We start from the raw sequence: 14,093 nt of genomic DNA on the forward strand, positions 1-14,093 counted from the left end.
ACATATCTAGGCCAGTAATAGTCAGGAACTGAACATTCAAAATGTACTATACTTGTAGATTTATACTTCAAATATGTTCTTACAGTAATTCACTTAGGGTTCACTCACAGCATATGAAATATATACATAGGGGAAAACAAAGATTTGGAAAACAGCGATGCTTTCTACGTATGAAGATAATCAGTAAGATTATCAACACTTTCTTATAGATCTGATTTTTATAATTACTTTACTTTCCTGGATATGCTCATATTTGTATACATTGTATGCACGCTACTTTCCTTAGAGGCCAGTCACATTATATGATAGTTATACATATCGAAGTAGTAGCTTTGAAGCAGAGCAATCATTTCTGGGTATAAAGTTAATCAGTTAGGATATGAAGATTGGCTGGTAATACTGTTGTTTACTACATTTCCCCTGTATATGTTGATATTTGTATGTGTTGTTGTCTAATTGTGTTTTGTTTCAAATAATGCAATTATGTAGTGAGTGGGTTTTATTAGCTAGTTATTAAATGTTGCACAGTAGGCAAATCTGTAATAAAAAGCATTTATCATTTTACTATTCAACATGGTAAGATGAATAATATTGTACATCCATCATGTATGTTGCACATAATGCCTATGTTTCTACATGAGTATCTTAGTATACTAGAAAGAACCTGATAATCGAATGGTATTCATATCAATGCATTACTTAATGCACAGTGTACCTCGTGATATTTATTCCAATAATCCTTCACACTGTTTTAACAACATTACTATAAGAATCCCTTGTACAGACTTTTCATGAAAAGTAAATGCACATGTGATGTCATCAGTGATGTCATCAATGACATTTGTGATGTCATCTTTGATGTCCTGGATGTTAGTCTTAGCAGTCCACGGTGGTGGCGCGAGGTATGGTTTCTTAGTTTACCATAACTGGCGAATTTCAGGGGTTTTCCGATTTTACTTGGAACCATAACGTCCCTGTAACAAAGTTTTTTTCACTGAATTTCATAGGTTTTTTAGTAGCGCAACTTAACCATAACGTCCCTTCAACAAAGTTTTTTTTTCCCCTGAATATAATTATAATGTTTCCATGGGACATTTGGTGGGGTGGAACACTAATATAGATATCTAATGATAAGGTATTGCATACAGTCTTCAGTCATGTGAGTGAAGTCGGAACAGGTCCACTCCAAGTGGTATGTTTCTCTACTCTGATCATTTAGATATCATTTTCAAAGTTTGACTATGGATCAGGAAGGGAACCTAAAGTTAAGAATTGAATCACGTACTGAGGAGTTCTTGATCTGTATCCCACACAAAACTAAGTGCAGAATTGACAACAGTAAAGGAAATAAAAAATGTGAAACGTTGCCCTGTTTACAATTGAATGAGGTCCTGGTATCGACTGATCAAAAAAGGATAAGCATGGTATTAGCAAAATGTTCATTTAGTGTCAGTGAGGGCTAAATTTGCAGACATTTTAGTGAGTACATTATCACACTGAAGAATCTTAATAAGATTAACCCTTGGACACAGGTTGAGAATTTTAAAGTGATTCATTAAACAAACAAGCTATCACATAATTCGAATGAGGGGAAGGGCGCTCAGCCAATCAGATGGTTGGAACAGCGGGCGAGAATACAAAATCCCTGCCTGTTGTTCTAGCCACCCGAGGCCCTTACCGGATGTTTTTTAAAAACTTTTTTGTTTTTTCTAATGTGGAGAGGCGACAGGGAGATCTGACCGCCGCCATAAAACATTTTTGAACAAAACCAAACATTTCAAAAAATGGCCACCACCATTAAAATAGCGAAGGGACTAGGTCCTTTTTTGGATGACGTTGGACATTTTGGAACATGTTTTCCATGGCCTCTGTCATCCGAAAAAGACTCAGCCAATCAGATGGCTGAACAGTGGGCGAGAATACACAATCCCCGCCTGCCATTCCAGCCACCCAATGATATTCATGGATGGTGATTTTGTCTTTTTTTTACTTTTTTTCTAACATAGGGAGGCTAAAGGGAGGATCTCCCTGTTGCCTCCTCAAATTAGAAAAACACAATTCCCCTTCCCCGAGTTAACTGCAGGATCGAACCCATCCGCAATGCTCCTTCTGTCTGGCTGCTGCCATTTAACATTTCCGAATAAACAAAAATGTCAAAAAAATGTCTGCCACTATTAAAATAGAAAATGGACTAGGTCCGTTTTCGGATAACGGTGGATATTTTGGAATATGTTTTCCATGCACACCGTCAACCGCAAAGGGACTTAGTCCATTTTCTATTTTAATGGAGGCAGCCATTTTTTTTTAAATGTTTTTTCTCCGACAGGAGATGGAATGCGCTGAGCTCATCTCCCATCAGATGAAAACAAGGAAATGATCTGCACCCTGGGAATTCCCAGGGTGCAAATAGTTTTCACACCCCAGCTGGGGTGCCGACATGAGCTTTAATGGCCTGCAGCCCAAGCTAAGGCCCTCACTTTGCTCGGGCCTACCAAAACTCATGTTGGCAGGCCATTAAAGCCCATGTTCACCCCCCAGCCAGGGCATGAAATCTATATTCATACATTTTGACTTGTCATTTAAACATAGATGTCCCTAATTAACCAAACCGTTTTGCAGTTTGAAAATCCCATTGTAAAACACATTGTAAATCAGGCCCAGCTGTCTTTGCAAAAGGCACAATCATGCTACTACTTCAATGCAATGCAAATTGTCCAATACCAAACATTTGACTTGCCCTCAATGGGTGCCCGGATGGTGGTGTGGGAGCAGCTACAAGAGGAGGTAGGATACAGGCAGGAAGATGTGGCAGAAGAGAAGGGACACACATAGCAGTTGTAGCACAGTGGGGTGAGCAGGGTCAGGGGAAACCCTTAAATAAAGGCACATACAATCTATTGGAAAGAAGCTGTGGCCAAGTGACATAATATTCTATATTCCAGTGGGACTTTGGATGCACTGAAATGACCCCAAACGTCACCAACGTCAAGTCATACCAGAATGACTGATTCTAGAAAACTAGAATCTGGGACTGATATGTCACTCAAACAACTCTGTAGCCGGTTACTTTAGACTCTAAACTATATGCAGACCTGTGACCTGTAGATTTCCCAAACACATCTGCATTAGGAGTTTTAGGGAACTTTGTGAATTTAAAACCATAACAGTTACATACTTAGTTCTACTTCAAGGGAATGTGTTATGAAACTATTTTGCTTGAATGTAAGCCTGATGTCTGCAGTTTGTATGGAGATGTTAACAAAAATACAGAATATCCCCATAATTATGTTTACTTGGATTGGAGATTACAGACAGGTTAAAAAGGGTGGCATCACCCCATTGAACTATCTTGCTGAAATTCCTTTATCAGACATGCTGGATAAACCCATAGTTCTGCAAGAGAGACAACAATTCCTCTGAGATATCTTACAGAAACTTTAATTCTAATTGGTGCAAAAATTAACTAATATGTCTAAATGTGTCCTGATAAGTATCCAAATGGCGAACATCAATATATGAATATCTAATACGAGTAATTCAAATATGTCATGTTTTCATTTACTTTGGCACAGTATGCAGAAAAGCATTACAAAACAAGAATTAGACAGCACATAGATAACTAAAACATCAAAGCATCAGGGGCGTGGGGAATCATGCCTTTCAATTGTGAAGCCCAGTTTGGCTTGTACTTCTCAGTCGGTTTGTGGCCTTTGTTGGACTGTCAATTGATTAGTAGCTTATTTGAGCTTCAGCCCTGGCTTGAGTGTGCCAAAGCCTATTGCTGTGCTTTTGTAGTTGTCAATGGCTGCCCATAAAGCAGCAATTAAAGCAGAAGTTCTCTCAGGAATTGGCTCAATGGATAGGACATGAATATTTGAGCGTATATCAATTTGTTTTCCAATGCATCTTACCATCGATATTCCGGCATTTAGACATGTGAACTGCACGGGTCATAAACAGCCATCTTGTGATAATCATATCCATTGATCAATTTCCCTAAGTGCCCTGGTGGCAATAAGTCATAACAATAAGTCATTTCACCTGCTCCTCAAGATGACATCGCCATATCAAACCGATATGCTACGCCTCTTGTCATGATATTGGTGCACAGCAAAGCCAAACATCTGCTGTCAGCAACTACACCATCACGTTATCTAACGCAAAACACACAAAATGGCACACATGCACACACACACACAGCAAAAGTTTACAAACATTTCACAAAACGAAGATAACAAGATACACTTTTAAATAATTACTCATTGTCAGGAATTTACTAAGTTGTGTAAACATTCTTAATGCAATGGAAACAGTGAATAATATCCTACAGAGCTATTATAACTTTTGTTGCACATAATCAATGGAAGAACAGATTGTTTAATAGCAATCATATTTAGGTTGACAGTCACATTCCATTCAATCTTTCAGACTGCAAAGTTTCGTAAAGTTTCGTAAAAAAAATAAAAAGTTTTTTTCTCCAAATGTGCAGCCTACTTCCAATTCATTTTCCCATAGACAAATAACGTCAATATTTGTGAAAGCACAGAGCCCAAAACCCTGTACGCATTTGGACCAGGTCCAAAACAACTTGGGCAGAGCACGTTGACTCATGATCCATGCATAGCTTGCAATTATTCCATGTAGTAGTTACTTAAATATTTGATGGAGAAGGGGGTGCCCCATGTTCGAGAATAGATAGCTATATCTCAGGTATTCACCCAAAGCTGGGTGTTTTTAGAAATGAAACAGCTCCATCATGTTTTTCTCTCAATGAGAGAGATAACCATGGTTATAGCCAAGGAAAATGGGAAATGAAAACTAGTTAAAAAGCTATTTGCCGGGTTGAAATAATTGCAAACTTGTTTAGTCTAGAGCTGGGGAGGTTGCTGGAGGACACCAAGTGAAATTTGGGAGTTATAGGAGGGCTAGGGGCTGAGTTTGCAACACAATGCTTTCTGTAGCTGCATCTATAGCCCCAAATAGCCGACATCTCAAAGCAAACTGCACCACATAAACAGTGTGTGTTGTGGGGGGGGGGAGAAGGCAGGGGAGGTGAGAAGGCCATTTGGAGTGTGGGGGAGCTGGCACAGATGTGGAGGACACTTGGTGAGGGCCTAGGGGGCAGGAAAACATTTTTTTCAGCCATTTCAAAAACATTCACGGCTATATCCAAGGCTATGAAGGACTACAGATAACCCTGGGTAAGAGTAGTTCCATATACTGGGCTGCACATTTTTAGGCACCTGTGTTTTATTTCTTTTTAAAAATTATTTGTTTAGGTATAGTGACGTTGGGGTGACAAATCACTGGCCATGGCCAAAGGCCATGGTCAATGACACTGTAGGTATTTGGGAGTCTTATCTATTTTGGCGTTGTGTTTTCAGGCTTTCTCATATGTGAGACTGTGAAGAAAAACCAAAGAACATTGTTTGAAAAAATTAATACAAAAAGGAACCATCCTATTCTAGTTTTAGATGCCCATAAACTGTATTTTAGCCTGTCTGTTGTCACCCATGCTATTTTATCTTGTGTAATTGTACCTATTAAATGTATCCCCACCTAGTTTACTGTCATGTATTATACTATTCTTTCTTTAGCTTCATCTACCTTACATAGGTACATGAACAGTGTTTTACTGTATTGATATTTTAACTTCTATTGTATTATAACACCCAAAGTGAGCCCCCCTTAAATAACAATATTTCACTGTTGTTTTTAAAAAAAGTCAATGAACTCTAACTGCAGTTATATTTTTAAAAACATGTCTTGGGTTTTATTTTATTGCATTTGTGTATTTATATGTGAAAGGTAGTCCTTAAAAGGGCTGTTTTGAGGTACACTCGCTGTAGTATATTAGCACATTTGGAGTGCTGTTTTGATCTTATGAAGGAACACTGTATTTCCTTTATTGTTAAGTGTGATCCATCATGTCTATAGAAATTAACCACATAGAACTGAACGCGTTTGTTTGAAATTCATAATTGGTTGTAGTCTCTCATGAACGCTGAAACTACTTTAGTGCCATTTCTCAGAGATTTTTCATTTTTACCATTACATTTGGTGGCCAATCTCCATTGCTGCCTCTGAGTCAGATTGGAAAAGAGGGTGTGAGGAAGACGTTCAATTAGTTTTTCAAAGGGCCTCATTACGACCCAGGCGGTAAGTTACCGCCTGGGTCGTACCTTTACCACCATGGCGTAAACTACGTTTACGCCATGGTGGTTGGCGGACTTACCGCCCCATTCCGAGGTTGGCGGGGCGGTAAGTCCCCAATCCCCATTTACCCTTCCCCATTCCCATTTTTGCCCCATAGGGCATAATGGGAGTGGGGAAGGCGTTAATTACGCCACCGTAAATTACGGTGGCGTAATTAACAACAAGGTCCCTTAGCGCCATGGATTTTAACACCTGCTAAAAGCAGGTGTTAAATCCTCCATGGTGCTAAGGGACCTCGGAATCAGGCGGTAAGGGTCGGCGCTGTTTACGCTGCCGTAAACCCCTTACCGCCTGGGTCCTAATGAGGCCCAAAGTCTTGTTTCATCATTAAAGTAAGGGACACACCTTGTAAATTGCCCCAAATCATTGTCTTCACAATTAATTAGTATGATGTCTGGGTGCCCTGTATTTATCAGGTTGAACAATGTTGGTAACAATTGGAACCAAGGCATTCCTCGGAATCTAATCCAAATAATTGTAAAATCTCTCACACCAAGGTCCATGTTTATTTTTAGTTCTCACAAAAACAGAATAAGCAAAACAGCCTGATCATAATTTCTACGAATATGGTATGTCTAATGTGTGTGTTTTGGGGTTTGTAATTAGTTGATGTTATTATTGTAATTCTGTGTTTGTCTATGATAGGTTACACTCAAATGTGTTGGCCACTTTTGTATTCTGGTTAGTAAACATAGTCCTTGATTTGTGTTTTTGATTTTGGAAAGTATAAAAGGTATCATTTTATGCAGTTTTGTCCTACTTATTTATATAACTCTCTATGCACTATGCTCTCATTGTTGTTTGTGTCCAACCCATCCTTTACCTGTGTTTGAACCTTATTTACCCAATGCAGCATTGCTACCCTCGGGTATACGTGGCACCCTGTGAAGCCACGGCTATATTCTGAAAAATGGCACATTGTGTTTGTGTGGATGTGTGGTAGCCGTGGCTATATGACATTCTGGAGGGAGTAGCATCATAGATGCATTGAGTGTTTTGGGGGATGGGGAGAGAACAGGGGAGTGGGGAAGAAGCATGTGGAATGGAGGAGGACTGGTAGGTGTGTTTGGAACACTTGGTTGGATTTTGTGGGAGTGGAAACATATTTTTTGTATTCGTAGTTTTTTTTTAATAGTCACGGTTAACAACTAATGATCATGTAGGGATTTTCTATAAACATGTCTATATAAAAGCACATGCTTAAGTGCATCAACGCATTTTGTCATTTTATTGGTTGCATCCATAGGTGCGTTTATATTTATAGCCACGTCTATAAACCATATGATAAGGGAAATTGGGCCAACTAGACTAGAGATGACAGCTGACTATTATTCATATCATAATAGTTTTCTGTTTATTGTACAAATGCATATGTCATATAAAAATATATACAATGTTTATATTCATTGAGTGTTTAATTTACAACTGTCTGACCTATTATTGTGATCTAAACAGAACATCACTTTTTTCTATTTCTTTGTAAACATGATGACTGTATGAATGAGTTGTGAATGAACTGTTTTGGAAGGGATGTATTGCGTTTGGTCTGTGGAGCCGACTAATGAATATAAACATTGTATATATTTTTATATGACATATGCATTTGTACAATAAAAAGAAAACTATTATGATATGAATAATAGTCGGCTGTCATCTCTAGACTAGTTGGCCCAATTTCCCTTATCATATTGTAGAATTGCCTGGAGGGCCATAGACAATAATCAGGCTTCCCTTTCCTATCTCTACGTCTATAAACCATACATTTTCTCTGCTATAATTATATTATGATGTGGATGATACGGCATGTGTTTTATGTTATCTGCATTTGAAGTTTTGAAGGCCAGTTTCTTTGATTTTGGGCTTGCAAAAAAAATGTACATGTAGCCTCAGATACAAAGCAGTATCTGCAGCTGTGTTGAATAGCTGTGGCTATAAAAGATGCTGGGTGGGGAAAACATAATTTCTGTCAGTGTAATTGTTATTGTTTGTTGTTACATGTCTATTCGTGTAGGTTTCTGTGATATGTTGTTGTGAATATGTGTTATCCATTTTAGTTGTTTTATTTGTATATGGCCCTCTTTTTTGTATTCATTTTTAAAAATATAAAATCTACAATTCTCTGCAGTTTCATCCTTTTGATTGCAGAACTCTGACTGTGCACATGGCATGAGTGTGACAGATGTGAAAGGTGTTAATATTTACATGCTTGAAATGATTTGCAGTGTTGTATGTGTTAGTCATATTAAACATTGCTATCTGATGGTGTTCGTGATAATTCATTTCATCTGATGCGATTGTGTGACAAGCATTTTTTAATGTACTGCTTAACTTTCACTAACATGATATGATATAATTTGGTATTCATAACGCACCTATACACAAGTGTTTCATGTGCTACAATATGGAGCTACAATATTAGATTTGTGAATCAATGGCATTAATATGCAAGCATTTTGATTTTGTATTCATTGGTTGATGTTTATTATTTGATTATAGTTGTAATGTTAATGCACTTTCAGCTATGCAGTACTCTTAGCTGTTTTGGGTTTTCTGTGAGGTAGTACAATAGATGCTGTTTCGCTAGTTCAATTTAGTAATTTTTTATTGTTTTCTTTCTTTCTTTTGTAGCTGCATCTTTGTCATCATCCCAGTGGACTTGCAACAGATGGTGTACAGTTAACTTCCATGAAAGGCCAACCTATATTCAAAAAAATAGTGTACCGTTGGAGATGGGGAGCAGCACATCTGTAGGCATTTAATGAAACACCTTCTTTGTGAACCTCTCTAGCATTTCTGATGATTCTTTAAATGGAGTGCTCCAGTTCTGCAGGTGTTTTAAGTCTGTGGCTGTTGGTGGCAGCACCTTTAATGTGTGGAGTTTGATTATTCACAACCACTGTTCACCCCTAGCTTTTTTTATGGAGGTAAAGATGAAGCCACTCACAGCAGCTCAGATTCTAAGTTTAATTATCCCACCCTATATTCTCTTATTGTCCAAGTTTACTTGCCCTACCTCTTCTGTTCTATTGCAACTACTTGGTATAATTGTCCCTGTTTATTTTTTACTCAGTTTACATATTGTTGTTCTATTCCTTGTTCTCCAAATTTAATCATCCCACCCTATTTTCACTTGTTCTCCAATTTTACTTCACCTCCCCATTGCCTGTCCTGCAACTAACCAGTATAACATCCGTTGTTTATTGTCACCCAGTTTATATATCCCTGTGTGTTTTTTATAGTGGTAGTGTTTTATACTTTTTGATGTTATTTTTTTCCTCAATGATCCAGTGATTAATGTGGGCAAAGAGAACAACAGTGGTGTATGCACCCATGTCGTATGTTATATAGTGCATGTGATTCACTGAATACAGGCTGCCCTCTCTAGGACCTATTTCAAGGCCATCTCTCTAGGCCCTCTGGGCCCTCTATGCCCTCTAGGCTCTCTTTAGACCCTCTCTCTAGGACCTCTCTCTAGGCCTGCTAATCCATCTTTCGGCCCTATCTGTAGACCCTCTGTCTAGACTCTGTAGGCCCTCTAGTTCCCAATAGGCCCTCTAGGCTCTCTCTAGACCCTCTCTCTAGGCCCTCTCTCTTGAGTCTTTCTCTAGGTCCTCTAGGCCCTCTCTAGGCCCTCTAGGCTCTCTAGGCCCTCCCTCTAGGCCATCTCTAGGCCACCAACTCTAGGCTCTCTCAAGGCTGGACTATTGTACAAGCCTCTTTCTAAATCTGCCTGCCTCGACACTTCGACCTTTACAACTTATCCAGAACAGGACTGCAAAACTTGTCCTTGTCCTTGGCCTTAAGCCCAGGGATCATATCTCTCCAGCTATGAAATCACTGCACTGGCTCCCCATGACTTCAAGGATCAAGTTCAAGACTCTCTGCATCGATTACAAGGTTTTCTGGGGACTTGGACGGCTCTACCTCCAACTTTCTCTTCCAAAACATCTTCCTTCTAGAGTTCTCTGCTCATCTACCTTAAACTCTCTGATGGTCAGATGCTTCTCCAAGCAGAGCGTTGGGAGCAGATCTCTCTCCTCGGCTTGTGACCTCCCTCTGGAACAGCCTCCCTGCCTCTCAAACTTGAGCAGAACCACCTCCGGTTCCAGGAAGCAAATCAAGACCTTCCTTTTCACTTTTGCGTTCTCTCTTCCTCTCCCCTGCTGATGTACCTGACTGCTACATGCGCTGGTTACCTGGTCACCCTCTGAATTTGGGCCCAGGCTTCTGCATGTCCAGTTGCCCTCACAATGCCTCCAGGCTTCCCAGCACTTAAGGGTCTGTATCTGCAAACCCACAGTCCCTTCTCTCTGAACGTATGAGCCGCCCACTGGCTACACTTATTGAGTTACCTGCACTTCTCCCTTCCCTTCCCCTCTGGTACTTCTCCCCTTCCCTTTTCCCCACACTAGTGAGATCTGAATGATACAAGGCCTAGTGAGATTGTTGTTTTGTCCTTCCTTTGTTTCCCCCTCCTTGTCTTCTCATAGATAGAAACACTTGTGTACAGGTGCATTATAAATGCCACAACATATCGTAAATATGCAAACAAAGTTTGTTGAAAACAGGTTTATTTGGGGAGTGGTTGTGGATTTTCTTTTTCTTTTTATTTGAAAACCATGATGCATCTTCTTTAGCCCAATTATTACCCGGCGAGGGTGCAATCGGAATGAACAAGTATTCTGAATGGCCCTCGCCGGGGCTTTACCCGGCCGAGAATCCCTTGATTCTCGGCCAGGATTCCAGCTGCCTTTTCCACTACGGGGGGGCATGGCAGCCCCTCGGCCAATGAGGAGGCTCAAAGCGGGGTCATCCCATAGGGTGATGTACAATTAATAGGTCTTTAATATGACAAGTCTTATGATGGATTGCAGCTGATAAATGCTAACTTGGTTTTGATGTTGGAAAATATTCTTGTTCTTATTTGTGGTAATTCATGGATTTTGCCATCTTACAGGGAAAGTTAATTTCAATTGGTAAGTTTCCAGTAAACATTAAATCTCTTTAGAAGTGGTTTGGGAATTGTACTCTGAAGTTATGGGTTCAGTATGCCAGGTATTACTCAAGAAATGCTGAAGAAATTCTAACTTAAATGGGGGCAAGGGTATTATTGTTGAGGTTCGCTAGGGTAGCTTTCTGGGACTGTCCAGGTCACTTGGCCATTCAAATCCTAGTGAGAGTAGGGATGGACAGTGGAGGGAGGACATACGTGGTGATATGTTTTGCTGAGTAGCAAATGTAGTGTTGAGTCTATAGGTGAAATGCAGGATAGCAGGACAGGCCATTGGCCCTATGATGCCTGAGCAGGTACAAACAGGTGAGGTGCTTGTCTTTGCATGTCCTTTGTTGAGGACACCCTAAGGAGGACTGATTAAATGGGTGGTGGGATGAGCAAGTGTGTGGCACTGCCAAGTCATGTGACCAGCAGTCTACTCAATGTTGTGTACCTGGAACTGACCTACAATTGTTACGTAGAAACTTGTTTTGGTGTGAAAACTGGAGCTGAGTGGATCAACTGTGTGGCAGTACATTACATTCCAGCTCCTCTACCTCATCATGTTCCTCATGAACGGAGGACATACCAGAGATAATGAATGGCAGGTTGCTACACCAAACCAAACATATGTAACAGATTAACTTGCAACACCTTTATGTATGTGAATTAACAAGTTATGCTAATGTATGCCATGTTTATTGTGCTCAGGACTAAGATGCCCACTTTACATGTACATTTTATAGGTATGAATAAATGCAGAGGGAGAAGATCATGGGCCTCATTACAACCTTGGCGGAGGACCATGGTGCTATTAGCACCATGGTCCATGCCGCTAAGGTTGCAATTCCACCATGGTGGATGGCGGAATTACCGCCCCATTCCAAGGTGAGTGGGGCGGTAATTCCCCATTCACCAATGGCCCCTTCCCCATTCCCATTTTTGCCCCATAGGGCATAATGGGAATGGGGAAAGGCGATAATTACGGCACCGTAAATTACGGTGCCGTAATTATTGCCAAGGTCCCTTTGCGCCATGGCTTTTAACGCCTGCAAAAAGCAGGCGTTAAACAGCCATCCCGCAAAGGGAACCTTGTAATCAGGCGTTAAGGGTCGGCGCCGTTTACAGCGCCGTAAACCCCTTAACGCCTGAGTCGGAATGAGGCCACATGTGTTCTTCCTTTAATTTTCAGGTGAAGAAATACCTTTTGCCCAATAGGCTGATATACCTCTTATATATTAGCCTTAAATTATTGGAGAAAGTGTGTGAAGGATTGCATGTAGTGTAAATAAGATGAGTAAAGTATAATTTGAATGGAGGGTAACTGAATTTCTCAGATAGTGATGCATTTGTGGTTGGTTCAGTACATTTCAAGATGCTAAGCCTGAATGAAACCTGAGATAAATGTATAGTTCTTAGTGACCATTTGTTTTACAGCCTTTGAATTCATGATAAGGGATGCACATATGAAGTGAAAAACATGCACCAACTATGGGATTTGCCAGGTCGTACCTATAGAAAAAGAAGCTAGAACATTTGATATGGGAAATGTATTTTTCTTACACATAACCATAGTATATAACATGTACTACTGCTTGAACCCTCTTCAGAAGACACTGAAATAAAATATGGAAAACACAACTTTCCAATTAATACCTATACACTGTGCTAAATTACGAACCTTTTTGTATGAAAGTGAATTTTCAACATTATGTTATGCATATTCTTAGTGTAGCTTTTGGTAAGTGTCAATACGTTTACACAGACAAAAGTTTTCATTGTCTACCTATTATTTGAAATATTTGTATAAATGTACCTTTAAAATACGCGTGGGAGTACCATTAGAGTACCGCTTGGCCGCTACTTTCTGCTGTATTCTGCTCTTGTGGACAGGAACAGAAGCTGTGAACTTTTGCGGACTCTTTGGTGGACTCTTGCTACTTGTTGCTAAGGTGATTGTGGACTCCTTTGTTGGTACTTTTGCCATGGCCCCCAGCCCCACTGAGCCCCCACTGCCCCCCCATACTAATATCTGATTCATTTGTTTGTGTCATTCACAGAGCCCGCAGTGGACACGCCTTGATTCTTGTGTCACCAGGCTCACTCCCATATTACGTGCTCGCACACGCACAGCGTGCGTGCACTCGTGGGAGTACCATTAGAGTACCGCTTGGCCACTTAGCCGAGCAGCCGTGCATTTGCTGAGCGACGTTTGGCTTTACCTGGCCATGTCGCATCTCCTGTTCAATCCTGTGTTCCACCATTCTTGTTGGACTTAAAGTACTCCTAATCTGTTGTGTTCTTTTTTCCACATTGACTTGCACATGGTATATATGGCATACAAATTGACCTCAAATATGCCTGCTAATGTCCCTCACTTGCTCCCAATAGAAATACACAATAGTCCTGGAATACTTCCTCAAACCTTTTACTCTGCCATCTCAATCACGCCTACATGTCCCTCGACCCAACCTTAGTCAAAATTTCCATTTGATGAACAACTTAATGAGGCCGTGCTGTCTGTTTCTTCATGGTCATCGTCTTCTACCCATAGTGGATGTATGCCCTCTCCATTAACTACTGATGGTTCTCATGTTCCATTTCGCACACTGTTAGGTCGTGTAAACCCCCAGCACCTGTCAGACCTCACTATCCTAGCTTCTACCAAAAATGGTCCGGCACCTCCTGAATTAGATATTCCTATATCGCCAATCAATTTCCCCCCACTGCACCTTGACAACTCTGGCCTATCTATTCATGCCAGTCAGTGTGAGTCACTTAATTCTTTGAGGGAGGAGGAGTCTTCCCAGACTGTACAATCAGTGTCTTTCCTTTCTTTTTCAGTTCACTCCAACACCATGCTACAGTCCGTTGTTCTACCTAC

This window comes from Ambystoma mexicanum, chromosome 3q (genome assembly GCF_040938575.1).
Source record: "Ambystoma mexicanum isolate Mex_15411 chromosome 3q, UKY_AmexF1_1, whole genome shotgun sequence".
Taxonomy (NCBI): Eukaryota; Metazoa; Chordata; class Amphibia; order Caudata; family Ambystomatidae; genus Ambystoma; species Ambystoma mexicanum.